General features: G+C 40.6%; 1 protein-coding gene across 8 annotated transcripts in view; it reads left to right on the plus strand.

Moving 5' to 3' along the window:
* The window catches only part of LOC136876309 (putative helicase mov-10-B.1), a 481,476-nt gene that overhangs the window by 46,558 nt on the left and 419,543 nt on the right, over positions 1-15,375 (plus strand). The window lies entirely within an intron of this gene.

The raw sequence follows: 15,375 nt of genomic DNA on the forward strand, positions 1-15,375 counted from the left end.
TTCACACCAATGTAGAGTTCCTCTAAATTTAATTTCCACATAATTATTTCTGCATACAGATTGAAAAGGAGTGATGAAAGAATGCAGCCTTGATGGACACCTTTTTCAATTTTAAACCATTCAGTGTCGCTATATGGTGTGTGAACTGTTGCCTCTTGTTCTGTATAAAGCGAACGTATCAACTGAGTCAGATGTAAGGGTACTCCTAACTCCAGCATGGCTTCCCATAGTCTGTCATGCTCGACAGGCTTGCGAGGGAAAGTAATAGGACGAGGTAAACCCTACCTAGCATTTGTTGTGACATATATTGTTTCTTTACGAACTAACAAAATATCTATACACGTACCCCTTATATATATATATAATATGTATGTGTGTTTGTTTCTTCACCGCATTCTTTGTATAAAATTTTACTTCTTTATAGCTTATCACATGACCGTTATTTCAATAAAATTATCGTATTTATTCTAGACCAGAATATTGCATCTTTACTCAATTTATTCTTGCATTCATTTCACTTGTATTCAGAGTACGTACCTGCCAACTTTCCCGATTTAGGCGGGATACTCCCGATTTTTGATAGCTTTTCCTGCCTCCCAATTATTCTATCATTTCTCCTGATTTCAGCTTTTTTTTTTTTTTTTTTTTTTTTTTTTTTTTTTTTTTTTTTTTTTTTGAACTTCAAACATTTGTTTTCAAATTCCGCCATTTCATCTTTGTACGCCAGTGGCCGGAAGCCCTTCACTCTTTGGCTGCTTTCAGATAAGATATCGATGTTTATTAATACGAGAAATACGCGTGAATGTGCGATGTTCATTGAAACTTGTATATCGCGATGTGTATATCGATTGTCAGTCTCTCGTTCTCAAGTGTTATGTTCATGTTCGTTCACATCAGTGTGCTCGTTTCTAGAGACTAGTCGCTTTCAGTCTTTTTCAGTAATTTAGTAACAGAATTTCAAAAATAGTGACTATTGACTTTTCTAGAAATTTTTGGAGACAATTCTGGCAAATTTTAATTTATTACTTGATAAAAATAGCATTGTGTGGGCTCGTGATGCAATATATTAATTTATGCTTTTGCTGAATAATGGCATCTAAGTGCATGACTGATTCACACGTGTGGAGCACGGGTTCATACTATTTTCGGAAAGCTTATCAGAGACCGATCATCTCACACACATACTTCTCCACCTCGTGTTATCCCCGCTCCAATGAGCAAGGGAGGTAGGTACCCAATGCCGAATGTCTGCATCGAAGGAGACGCGGCCACGCGGACAGCGACACTCCCGCTGTCGGCGACGGACGGGGCCGCCGCTTACAGAGTACGTACAGGACTCGCCTGAGCTCGCAACAGCGGGCTCGGCAGGAATCTCGCTCCTTGAGGGAGCCTCGCCGGTGGAGAGGACCGCGCGGGGCCGTCCGACTCCTCCTTCTGGAAATGTTTTTTGATAAAACAATTTCGGTAATGATCCTTCCGCAGGTTCACCTACGGAAACCTTGTTACGACTTTTACTTCCTCTAAATAATCAAGTTTGGTCATCTTTCCAGACACATCGGAAACTGCGCGAAGAGCAGATCCCGCGCACCGGTCCGAAGACCTCACTAAATCATTCAATCGGTAGTAGCGACGGGCGGTGTGTACAAAGGGCAGGGATGTAATCAACGCGAGCTTATGATTCGCGCTTACTGGGAATTCCTCGTTCATGGGGAACAATTGCAAGCCCCAATCCCTAGCACAAAGGAGGTTCAACGGGTTGCCCGGTCCTTTCGGACTAGGAGGACACGCTGATTCCTTCATTGTAGCGTGCGTGCGGCCCAGAGCATCTGAGGGCATCACAGACCTGTTATTGCTCAATCTCGTGCGGCTAGAAGCCGCCTGTCCCTCTATGAAGATGTGTTGTCGCCGGTAGCACGAACGGATACCGGATGAGACTATTTAGCAGGCTAGAGTCTCGTTCGTTATTGGAATTAACCAGACAAATCGCTCCACCGACTAAGAACAGTCATGCACCACCACCCACCGAATCAAGAAAGAGCTCTCAATCTGTCGATCCTTCCGGTGTCCGGGCCTGGTGAGGTTTCCCGTGTTGAGTCAAATTAAGCCGCAGGCTCCACTCCTGGTGGTGCCCTTCTGTCAATTCCTTTAAGTTTCAGCTTTGCAACCATACTTCCCCCGGAACCCAAAAGCTTTGGTTTCCCGGGAGCTGCCCGCCGAGTCATCAGAGGAACTTCGGCGAATTGCTAGCTGGCATCGTTTATGTTTAGAACTAGGGCAGTATCTGATCGCCTTCGAACCTCTAACTTTCGTTCTTGATTAATGAAAACATACTTGGCAAATGCTTTCGCTTCGGTCCGTCTTGCATGATCCAAGAATTTCACCTCTAACGTTGCAATACGAATGCCCCCGCCTGTCCCTATTAATCATTACCTCGGGTTCCGAAAACCAACAAAATAGAACCGAGGTCCTATTCCATTATTCCATGCACACAGTATTCAGGCGCAGTCGGCCTGCTTTAAGCACTCTAATTTGTTCAAAGTAAACGTGCCGGCCCACCTCGACACTCGATGAGGAGCACCGCGGTAGGATTTCATCGGGGTCCGCCTACGGCGCGCAGGAACCGCACGCGGATAACCACGGTGGCCGCGCGCTTTCGACTCGCCACCACTGGCAGGACGTCCCACGAACCATGCCAGTTAGACACCACCGAGCGATGAACCGACAGCGTGGGACACAAATCCAACTACGAGCTTTTTAACCGCAACAACTTTAATATACGCTATTGGAGCTGGAATTACTGCAGCTGCTGGCACCAGACTTGCCCTCCAATGGATACTCGTTAAAGGATTTATGTGTAATTTTTACCCTTGTAGCCTCGTATAACAACAGTCTGGTTTTGACATATATATCATAGTAGTCCTGTATTGCGTAAGACATGTAGAATAAACAGTTTTGACCAACTGTATCTCCTGATTTCTCCTGATTTCCATATCAAAATCTCCTGATTTTTAGTTTTGTGAAGTTGGCAGGTGTGGGAGTATATGAAATGCTGCAGTTAGGTTGGGAAGAGAATAGTAGATAAAGACAAGGTCTATTGGGGGGGGAGTGTCCAAAGAGTCCGGACACTCCAGGAGTTTTAACAAATATACTTTTACTAAGCATGTATATATTATTATTAGTTTTTGCAATACGCTTGAATCCGCCACTCTTAGTAGGAACCAAGGACACTCATTTCCTTATAAGGTATTCCATACCACCTAAACTCTCCGGAAGTTTGGACACCCACCAAAATAAAATTCTGGATGAAGACCTACCGTTATGGGCCCCCCATACTTAAATCCTGGCTATGCTACTGCCTTGCACCATGTTGGATGATTCTTGATATACTGAAATGAGGGATTACTGTGTGTAGTTAGGTAATCTCATTGGGCAGATTGCAGAAACGGTATTTAGACGATATCTACGGTTAAACAATGCCTAAGCATGGCTGCCGCATTGCAGAGGCGTTATTGATCATTTAGACACTGTCTAAAACCGATGTTCAACCGGTCATGTTCAAACACTGCTGAGAGCACTGTTTAACCTCAAATGAGAAGAGTGAATCACAATCGGAGGTTATGTACCATGAAATATGTAATTTGTATTATCATGTTGAGACGATTCCAGAAAGAAAGGTTAGTACGACGGCCTCTCTGTGGGTCGCCCGCTGCCAAATCGCAGCAATTCTTTTGACATGCACGCGGAGATAATCATAAAATAAGGTTTCGCTTTACGAGAGATTTGTTTCTTGAAACTGACAAAGTGACAGTCTGGTAATTGTCAACTTGAATACAATTCTTGGCAACCAATATATTTTATTATGTACATGAGGTAATTTCAATGGAATAATAGGTCACTTCGACTACATACATATCAGAATTACGCGTCCCAATTGCCTGAGGGCTGTCGCATACATCAACCGGGAGGGATTCACTTATATTTACTGCCAAGTAAACACACATAATAGTGAAAACTAAAAAGTAGGTTGTATGGGGATTTATATATATATAATCGTATAAGTTTTCGGCAACTATCAGATAGGAAAAGGCAAGTGGTGGTGATTATTGTTTAAAGAGGACTAGGGATTAAGAGCCGTGTCCATAATAACAGCCCTAGTATTTGCCTGGTATAAAAATAGGGAAACTACGGAAAACAATTTTCACGGCTGTCGATGATGCGTTTCGAATCTACGATCTCCAGAATGCAAGCTACATCTATATGACCCGTACAACACACTTGGTTACACGTTATTGTTGCTTCATCTTCTCTTTGTCGAAGCTACCATATTTATGAGTAGATTACACTCACTGTAATGAGCCGTATCCTGCTGGCTCATAAGAAATATTCAGAGTATTATTTGACAAATATATTAATTTTATTCATATAAATTACAGTCATAAATGGTAGAGTATTGAATCCCAAGGTAGCTGAGACCGGATGTCGATGGAGACATCAAGTCGCTGGAGATTGCCTAACACTTCCTTGTGACCATGAGAATAGCTTAGCGTAACTAAGCGTTGGGAAGAATCGGCACGTGTACAAGGTGATGAGCAAGCAATATTTCGGCCAATGAGAACGTGAGGATTTGGCAAGTATGGAGTCTACATCGCGCCAAGTCTTAATTCCCAGGTTGACCAACGTGTATAGTTGCTTGAGTTAATTTCTGTCATTAATCGGTTTTCCATAGGTCTAGAAGCAAAATATAATCAGAAATACAATATAATAATTGGAGAAAGAGATTTGCTATTGTTTGAACTGTGTTTCATAAATGTATTATAATTAATATTGTGTCATCATACATAGCAAGCTTTCTGACTGGTGGTTGTTTAGACAACCGGGAACCCCAGAGTTGAAACGGCGTTACCGAAGCTTCCTCAGTACCCGAGCTCTGGAGAGCGTCATTCTGACTGAATAGTTTGGAGAGTGTGGAAGTGTATTCTGATTGAATAGCTTGGAAGGTGCAGAAGTGTATCGTGATTGCGGATATTGAAGTGTTATAACAGTAACAGTATATGATTTCAAATAAGTGTTTTAGTCGTGCAGCTGGAAGATATAACTGTTCCAGAGTAAATTGCAAATTACATTATTTCATAATATAAAATCAACATAGACGGTGATAATTAGCCGCAGTGTAGCAAGTGCAGGAGAGACACGCCATTGTCTCTCATTTTCGTATCGGTTGTGTTTCGCGAGGAACTATCGTAGCGTACCGCGTGCCGCTCTCAAAATTGTTTATATACCCTCAAAGTTGAAGTTTGCGTTATTAATGTGACAGTGTGTTTGGATCATTTCGTCACCAAGGGTTGTTCGGCATGTGTAGCATTGAGCGGTGAAGAGATATTCATCCCAAGCTTTCTGTGTTCCAGTGTAAATAACTTTTCAGCAAGAAGATGGCTTCACTTATGGAAGAAGGAAGCGCATTTCCACGTGTTGATGCTGTGATCGACATGGAGTAGATCCCTATACATAGCAGGTATGTGAGCTGCTACCATGTATCCCGGGAGTCGCCACAGAAATTTAAGATAAGATGCATGTGTTAATTAGGATCTTCGAATTTAGGTTGGAATCTGTTTTTGCCCAATGATTTGCACGGAAACGAACCGGATCTCATAATGTAGAAAGCCAATGTGATTCATAAGAGATATGAGAAATAAGATTGCATGCGGAATGATAAAGTGTTTATGCAGGTCGATTGCATGCCTGATATGCGAGAGAATAATGTGCAGTGGATATGTACCTGCCAATTGTCTTCTGAGAGTAGGCCTATATTGTTATCAAAATTGACGGAATTAATTCCAGATTAATGAATCTGCTGTGTGTTAAATGGTAAAAGCATGCCAGGAAGGAATGATTATACGTGACTTTCCGTATAGCCGACGAAAGACGTTATCTCATTGCAAGCTGATATATTGGCCGTGTTTGTATTAGACGGCGCAAATGAGATGGTATTTCCTTGTGACAATCTAGGGAGACAGAATCCATACTTTAGTACAGTGTTGAGTTCAACATTTCTTTTCAGCTCGCAGCCTACCCGGAAATACATGACGGATGACCGCGCTGTTGAGCGCTCAAATGCAGCAGAAGGAGGCAATGTTGCCCATTGCTTTCTACACGATGTTGGTGGCTATATTTATGTTTTTCCCTTTCAGGATGACGTTGTATATTGTTTCTCGTTGTTTGAATACCTTGTCTCGTTGTTTTAATGGGGAACAGCCCGAGTGCTGAATTTCTTTGATGGTCAATCTAGTTCTGACTAGATCCTTTGTGGTGAACCGCGATTCACGTAGAATCTGTGTAGCACGTAAGACTTTTCTCTTTATCCGATGTAAATAGATGTGTTTAGTGTCGCTTATTTGATTTGTTGTAAATATAGCATAGCAAATGCCACTAGTATGTTACGTAGTTCATATTATGTCCCATAGCGTCTTAGTTTTTCTTTTTCATCGTAACTTTTTTTATTGTAATTTTCTTTAACGTTAGAATTTTCGGTGACTCTCGATTTAAATTAAATTCATAACCATATCGTTGTGATGAGTTAGAGTGTGACTCCATGCGAAATAACTACATAGCAGTGTATGCGTACACGTATTATCATATATCCCATGAACTATGGACAAATAATAAGAAGATTAGTTTTGAAAGTATACAAGTATTCAATGTTGTGCTTGATACTTTATTTCAATTTTGTTTCTTTAAATAATTAACGTTGTAATGTTCAGATATTTCTTTTATTTTTGAAATTTTATAATGCTATTTTATTATTTGATTTTATTAATTTTCTAGTAGAATGAGTTGGGGATATTTATAAATAAACTCATCTTACCCCATATGATTGTTTCTCATTCGTGTTATACCTCCATTTTCCTGTCATTCAGTTATATTTAGAGTAGAACTTCGACTTTTATCCTGACCCAACCGACTACCAACCCACTCTCTGCTCAACCCTGAGTTAGTCGGAAGTTCATACAGGAATGGAGGCATCGTCCTAGAGGGTATTTACCCTTGGGTATGGTACAGTAACAACGCTATAATGAAAGCTACACTTCACCGTACGGTGACGTGTCGCTTTAGTGTTGATAATATTATGAGAATTAATTTCCACCGAAAGCGATACTCTTATCTGTGGGCAAGTCATGCTCAGCCATATTTGAGTAATATGTAGGAAGACAAACAGCTGACTGGCATTCGGCGCGCACACCGACGAATTTCATTGGTTGCGACAAGCAAAGAGTTACATGAAAGATACTTCTGTCTTCAATTTCAAACCAAAATTGAAACTTTAAGGGATGTCTAGTTAAACATCGACTGAACATTGTGTATGCAATGGAAGATCGTGAATGATTTAGACGTTGTTTAGGTAGACGATGTGTAAGGCTTAAAACTAGTCATAGTTTCTGCAATCGGTCCATTGTATTGTATTCCTTTAGAATAAGTTGCAATATTTGAAACCAGTATCTGAAGTGGTTTTTACAGAATGAATTGTTTAGTGAAGATACTCCACAACTATAGCTGACAAGCAAATTATTACTTCAGATTTTGCCAGATGGTGAGTCAAATATTCATCACTATCAATTCTCCTTTTCCAGCTGACACCGGCTGGGGGCAAATATGGTTTCTTTCTACTTTGCCCTGTCTCTCCACCATTCCTCATCCAAAACTGTGTTCCAGTCCAGTTTCTCTTGCCCTCTGCTGTTCTTCATAGTTCATCCATCGTAATCTTGGTCTCCCTAATCCTCTCTTCCCTGTCTCCTGTCTTTCCAATGCTTGTTTTGGCAGTCTTTCTCCTTTCATCCGCTTGACATGTCCAAACCACCTTAATCTGTTCTGTTCTAGTATTTCATTTAGTTTTTGCACATTTTAGCTCCTTTTCCTTCTTTACTTCCTCTACTAATCGCCATTGTCTTGCTCTTCTCCACTTTGATCCTCAATCCCCAATGTTCAGTCCTATTCAGTACATTTGGCTATTGTACCTCTTCTGTATCTTCTCCCCAGATCACAATATTATCTGCAAATATCATTTCATTCTGTCACCTCCATAATATTCCTTTGCTGCCTTTATGATGTCATCCATCGCCATTATGAACCGTAAAGGTGTCAACATACTCCCTTGTTTTAGCCCCTAGTCAATTTGAAACCACTCTCTTCCATCCACTGTTGTCTTCAGACAGCTGTAACAGTTATCTTATATTGCTTTTATCATTGTTATTAGTTCCCTGTCAATGCTCCTGTGTGCCAGGTTTTCCCAAACATTGATCTGGGGTTGCTGCTGTATGCCTTTCCTAAGTCTATAAAAGTCATTACTATATCCTTGGCATATTGCAAGCTCCTTTCCATGATGTGCCTCAGAATGAAAATGGTTTCTATGTTGACTTTTCACTTCTAAATCCAAATTGTTCCTCTTGTAACTGACTTTCCACATTTTCTCTAATTCATCTTTCCAATATCCTTTCCGGTATTTTGGCAGCATGGGAGAGGATGTGAATCCTTGGTAGTTAGTGCATTTCTTCTTATCCCCTTTCTTGAATATCTGTATTATAACCCCCTTTTCCCAGTCCTCGGGCACATTTTTATCTCTCTCTATACCCACTTGTGTATTCTATAAGTTCAGTGGAGTCCCACCGGTCCTGCAGCCTTGACCATTTCTATGGGTACTTCATCTATTCCCACAGCTTTTCCCATCTTCGTCTCTTTTCTACTGCCCGTTCCACATCTGTTATTGTAACACCTGATTCCTTCTCTGGTACTTCTATTCCTGCTGCCTGGGGATACCTTCTCCACATTTTTATCTCTGGTTCAGCAATTCTTTCCAGTTGTTCATTATTTCTTCTGTTTTTTAAGTATTACTCCTTTATTCTTCTCAAATCCTGTGTTCACTGTTTTATTCCTACAGTTTCTTATAATTCCAAACATTTCTTTTTCCCACAGTTCAAACTTCCTATACTTCCTAGGTGAACTTTTCCAAACTTTTCTTCTGCTACTATTCTTTAGCAAACACTTTTTGCTTCTGTGTATCTAGCCCCACTTTCTTCACTCTTTTGTATCATAAGTAATGAGTTTTATAGTGACCCTTATTGAGGTTTCCAGTGTGCTTAAAAGCTAAAAATAGTTCCACCTATTCAGTACTGTGCCATACCTTGGCCATCTTTTATCTGGTTCCCCTTTTCTGACAATCTTCTTGCCTTCTGTTACATATGTGTACTCGACATGGCTATTATGGCAAGGAGATCACAGATGTCACCTTTGTCATCCTGTGATTTTACAACATTATGTTACCGATCTTGTCTATCTGGCTTTGCCATGGCTCTTCTTCTAAGCTTCTATCTTGGTGAAGGGTTATGGTGAGCGACACAATGTTCCTAGTCACTTTTTTTTACAAGCATTATTTCAAATGTTCTAAAATGTGAATGCTGTTGGTCTCGGAGGTTTCCAACGTGCTTTATTGCACATATATGAATGGCTGATTTAAGGTAATTTTAACTACTATTTTCTTTTGATTTTTCAATCTCTCTCCCTGTTATTTGGGGTTGGCCTCGTGGACCATGTTTGTTTTATATCACCATGTGGCTTTGTGGTTGGCTACTTTTTATTCTCTGTAGGTATTTATTTTGTGGCCCATCTTCGTTCGTTCTGTTGTTGCCCTTGTAATGTTATTTATATCACGTTTTTCTTTGTGTCACAACTCTGTACATTGATCTGTGTCTTACTATCATTGAGTGTCTGTATTGGGTGAATGAGCTCTGTTGCACTTTGAATGTGTGTTACATCGACTTTATTCTACGGTTCATGTTGTGGAGGTCTCTATCTTATTGCTCATGTACCAATTTGCTCTTCAATGTCCCCGCTATGTGGTTGTGTATTGGAAAAGCCAGTACATGGGAGGTTTACGCCGCTTTGGCATTTGAGTTGTATACGATAATGTGATTTGGGCCTTCGATCTTGTGTGGATTTGGCTTCGCATATCCGCGTGAGACATTATATATGAACCGTACTTCTATATTTTGCGTTTTTTTTCTGACCATTGTTATCTGTTATAGATTCCCTGTTCCTTGAACCCTTTTAACCTATTGCATGAGTATTCAAATGTGAGGTGGGTGGGATGCATATCATATTACCTAGTTGTGTCGTTTGTTCTTATCTTTGCATTTTCTTGGCCACTTGTATTTGTGTATGTGTTTTTTTTTTGCCCTTAGCATTTCCCACCATGCTACTTCTCTCGTAATTCAGAAATGCTAACCCTTGCCTCATCACAATGTATTCTAAGACCCATTAATGCATTCAATCACCTTGATACACAATTTAAACCTTAAATGCCATGGAAAGAACTATTTCCAAAATGTTTCCAACAAGGTGCATGTACATTATTCAAATAATGCACCTGGATAAATCACTGATGAACATAACCTCACACAACGGAAGAAAAAAAAAGGATTATGCTGGTTCCCCTGTGCAAGTGCTTCATTTTTTTTTATTACTGTTCTGTTTGCATTTTAAGATGCCTTGTACTTGCATGGAAAGTGCCGATGCCCTTAAAACATAGTGGCTTATCGAACATTCCAATGATGAGGGAAGGAAGTCTTTCTCTGCCGTCTGCGTTGCAGCACAGTACAGTGACCCCATGTCAGACTCGTTGGCTGAATGGTCAGCGTACTGGCCTTCGGTTCAGAGGGTCCCGGGTTCGATTCCCGGCTGGGTCGGGGATTTTAACCTTCATTGGTTAATTCCATTGCCCCGGGGGCTGGGTGTTCGTGCTGTCCCCAACATCCCTGCAACTCACACACCACACACAACACTATCCTCCACCACAATAACACGAAGTTACGTACACATGGCAGATGTCGCCCACCTTCATTGGAGGGCCTGCTTTACAAGGGCTGCACTCGGCTAGAAATAGCCACAAGAAATTAAAAAAAAACTGACCCCATCTCCTTTAAAAATGAAAGTCCATTTGGGCTAGGCATTTAAAAAAAATGCATTTTCATTGGCATTGACAATATTGTTCCATACATACGAATTGATTATAATTATGAGCCACGCTTTTTCGCCAGCTGTCGGCATCGCCAGTGTTTGGGATTCTACTTCACCGCAAAGTGCCTGTTATGTCATATTGTGGCATTCCTTAAAATGCTGAATACAAAAGAACTAAGATTTCACTGAAACTTAGCAACTATGAAACACACTGTAGACACACCTGAGTGAGTGAAAGTGTGGAAAAGCTATCTCCTGCACGTTCCGGAAGATGCATTCTATCATGACATGGACCATTTTGAATTTAAAGTACTCTGTAAAATAATATTAAAAAAAAAAAAAAGGCAAAGGCAGTTTTAAATTAAGTCTGAATTGTTATCTGTTTAAATATGGCATGTGGGGGCAGTTTTCTTCCACCTGTGGTTATGCAGAGCATAACTGTACACCCAACATCAAAAACTAGGTGAGTGAGTGAGTGAGTTTTTTTAAAATTATGTATTTCTAATAGCAAATATGGAGATAGTAATAAAAGAAATAATTATAGAATGTATAACATGACAATATGAATGAACATGATGATAATTTTAAAACGAACACTAGTAATAATAAAAGGAAACACAGTAAAAAAACCTATAACTAGAAAGTACATTTCTAATTTCTATGAAAATAAGCTCATTCACGCAGTCATTCACAGTACACACATCGAACAAGTCAGCTAGAGGTATTCAGCAAGTGATTTCGGCAATTGATCTTAAATCTCCTATGAGAACGTAAATCCCTAATGGTAGCAGGGAGGATATTCCACAGCTTAGCGACTGTGACTACAAAGGAGCAGTTGAAGTCCTGGAGTGACTGAGAGATATTGTTAAACAGGAGCCAGATCGTGTATCATTGTTATGAAAGGAGGAGAGGTAAGTTTGATGAAAGATAATTCAGTATACCTGAGTTTAGAACTCCATGCAGAAGGGACAACATGTGGAGACTGCGACGCTCTTGAACACGAAGCCATGACCACTCCCTATAATAAGGTGAAATGTGAGAATCATATCACAGCTTAAATATAAATCAAATACAAGTGTTTAAACTCCATTCGAGCATCTTGTTACTGTCTTGAGTTATATCCGTAAGTACAATGTCGGAGTAGTCTAGAATTGGTAAGATTAGGGATTTTACCAGTTGTATTTTAAGATGTTTTTTAAATATGGAAGAGTAGCGTTTGAGAGGAATAAGAGATTTCTGCTCTTTACGGCATGCATTTGTTGCTTGTTCAGTCCAGTTTAGTGTCTGTCGTTATAACACCTAAGTTTCTTACTGACGTACAATAGGGCACGACAGTATTATTTAAAATAATTGGGAGTACATGTCTACTTTTTAACAAGTTAAGGTTTCTTTTGGTACCAAATGTAATAGTTTTGATTTTTGTTAGGATTTATTAACAAGCTGTTATTTTTAGCATAGTCATTCAGTCGTTGTAAGTCAAAATTTACTCTGTCAGTGGCTACATCCATGTCTTGTGGATATGAGTGATAATAAATCTGAAGATCATCTGCATAGATATGGTACTTGCTATATTTCAATGCGTCCCCTATGTCGTTCACACTAACAACAAATAAAAGTGAGCCCAAAACTGACCCCTTCGGGACACCTATTGACTTGTTATGCCATCCTGAGTACTCCCACTGATACTCATTGCCGACGGTCAGTAAGTTAGGAGCTAACAAATTTTAAGAGATATTTCATTAAAGTTGAGACTACAGAGTTTTAGCAGTAGTAACCTAGGGCTAACTGTGTCAAAGGCACTGCTTAGGTCTAGTAGTGTTGCTACAGTCACATATCGTTGGTCTATTGCATGTCAGATATCGTCTGTAACCCGCAGTAATGCTGTCACGGTACTATGTCCTTTTTTAAAGCCAGATTGAAAAGGGTCAAGGAGGGAATTCTGGGTCAGGTATGCAGTGATTTGTACATGAATCAGATGTTAGAGTGCTTTTGCGAGGGGTGATAGGATGGACACGGTGATAATCTGATGGAGAATCTAAGGTAGCATTTTTCGGGATTGTCCTTATTCACGTCTTTCCAAACATTAGGGGATACTCCATTGGTCAGGCAGTAGTTGAATGTGTGAGTCAGTATTGGCAGTACAGTCCCGATGATGTCTTTAATTAATTTTATAGAGATACCATCATTACCTGTTGCATCGGAAGTGATATAGTACAGCACACATTTAACATCATTTGCGCTAACGGTGTGGAAAGAGAACTGGTCGCGCTCTGAACGGCATACTGAGTATGTGGGATTAGCCAGTAATGGAACTGGTCTGGCTTAGGCTGAGAAAAGTAATCATTTAACGTATCTAGAGATGTGCTCTTCTACGGCTTTGCCTATGCCCAAAGATCGTAGCTTCTTCCATGTTTGGTTTAAATTATTATTTCCCGCTAACTGTTTAAAGTAGTGGCATTTGCTGTTTCTAATTAGTTGTTTAACTTTGTTTCTCATTTTCCTGTATTGTTCAAAGTCATCTTTGTCACATGTTTGTCTGAATTGTCTGTACCAACGGTTATGGCTGGCCATAGAAGATCTTATCTCGGTCATCAGCCAAGGAGAAAGGTGGCCGGTAAATCTTAACCTGCCTCTCCGGAGCATGTTTGTCATACAAGTTCAGCACTAAAGAGTTGAATTTTGAGTCAATGTCATGAAGATTATGGATGTCATCCCACTGTAAGTTATATGCGCCATTGCCTAAGTCGTCTAATTCAATATGTTTTATGTCTCTTAAAATAACGTAGCGTGCTTTATACTTTGGTCCACAGATAGAGTAACATAAGTACAATACGTCGTGAGTTGAAATCCCAGGAGCTGGAATCTGTCCGTGCTTTTGCCAACCTTGATGCAAATAAAACCCACACCCCAATTTCGTGCCTCAATTGAAAAAAAAATGCTGGGATTATTAGTGTGAATACGCTATTATACTTAATGAGCTTCTTGATGACACACAATTTTCCATTAAATTTGAAAAGTGAATTGAAGAGCTTGATTTCAGAACAGTTGTCATCCTTGAAAACTGGAGTTGGATGCTACTTTCTGGACATTTTCTTCAGATAGGTGGCAATTTCAGTTGATGCTAAATCCGTTTAAAATAGAACTGGATTTGAATCCTGATTCCCTTCACGAGCAGGCAATAGACCTAAAATGTGATTCTGAAGTAAAAGCTTTTCTACATTTCTCAAGATTTTGGTTAAACTATATTTCAATACACCCACAAGTTGTTAGGGAAGCTGCAAGGTTGTTGGTGCAGTTTCCATCATCATATCTATGTGAAGCTGGGTTTTCTATGCTGGCTTACATCAAATCAAATTACTGAGCACGGCTAGATGTTGAAAGTGATCTGAGGTGTGCACTATCACAGTTGGAACCAAATATTAAGAAACTTGTGAAAGAAAAGCAGTGTCAGCTGTCTCATTAATCATTAATTCTGTTCTTACTAAATGAAATCAAATGATATACACTGCCTGACAAAAGTGAAGCACTCAGGAGAAGTGGTTGAAAATGAACGAAACTACATATGCTGAAAGACCATGTGGCTTTATTGAACTGATTACAATATGGGATAAACCGACAAGGCCGTTGGTAGTTACAGGTGTAATGTTGGCGCCAGGTGTCTCACACCCCCCTGGCCGCAATGCATGCCCTTATGCAGGAATGGTGTCAAACAGCTTTTTGATCCTCTCCTGAGGCAAGTTCGTCCACAGATCACTTCAGATCCTGCAGTTTGGTAATTCCAATATCATCCAACAAGTGTTCAATGATGGAGAGGTCTGGGGATCTTGCTTGCCACAGGAGGACTTCAACATGCTCCAGGCAGTCCATAGACACACGTTGTGTGTGGACGTGCATTATGTTATTGGAACACTGTCCCAGGGTGCTGTGCCATAAGGGGTAGGACACGTGGACTCAGAATGTCTGCGACGTATCACTGTGCCGTCGAAGTCTACTGAAGCACTATTAGAGGTGACCTGAGCATATCCTATGGCTCCCCACATCATGATGCCAGGGATTACGCCTGTCTCTCTTTCTATAATATGGGCAGGATCTGCCCTCTGCCCTCGACGCCACCAAACCCACATACGATGGTCATTGGAGGTTATGAGAAGCGGGACTCATCGCTGAAAATGATGCGATGCCAGTCGTCCTCTGTCCATGCCTCCCGGGCAAGGCACCATTTCAAACACAGGCGTTTGTGTTCTGGTTTCGATGACAACTGACGCATGGGGCAGTAGGACCCAAATCCGGCGGATGCGAGTCGTCAAGACATTGCGCGGGAACTTGCAGGATGTTGTAAAATCTCCATTACATGTTCGCGGATGGCAGGTG

The sequence above is a fragment of the Anabrus simplex genome, chromosome 6 (genome assembly GCF_040414725.1).
Source record: "Anabrus simplex isolate iqAnaSimp1 chromosome 6, ASM4041472v1, whole genome shotgun sequence".
Lineage (NCBI taxonomy): Eukaryota > Metazoa > Arthropoda > Insecta > Orthoptera > Tettigoniidae > Anabrus > Anabrus simplex.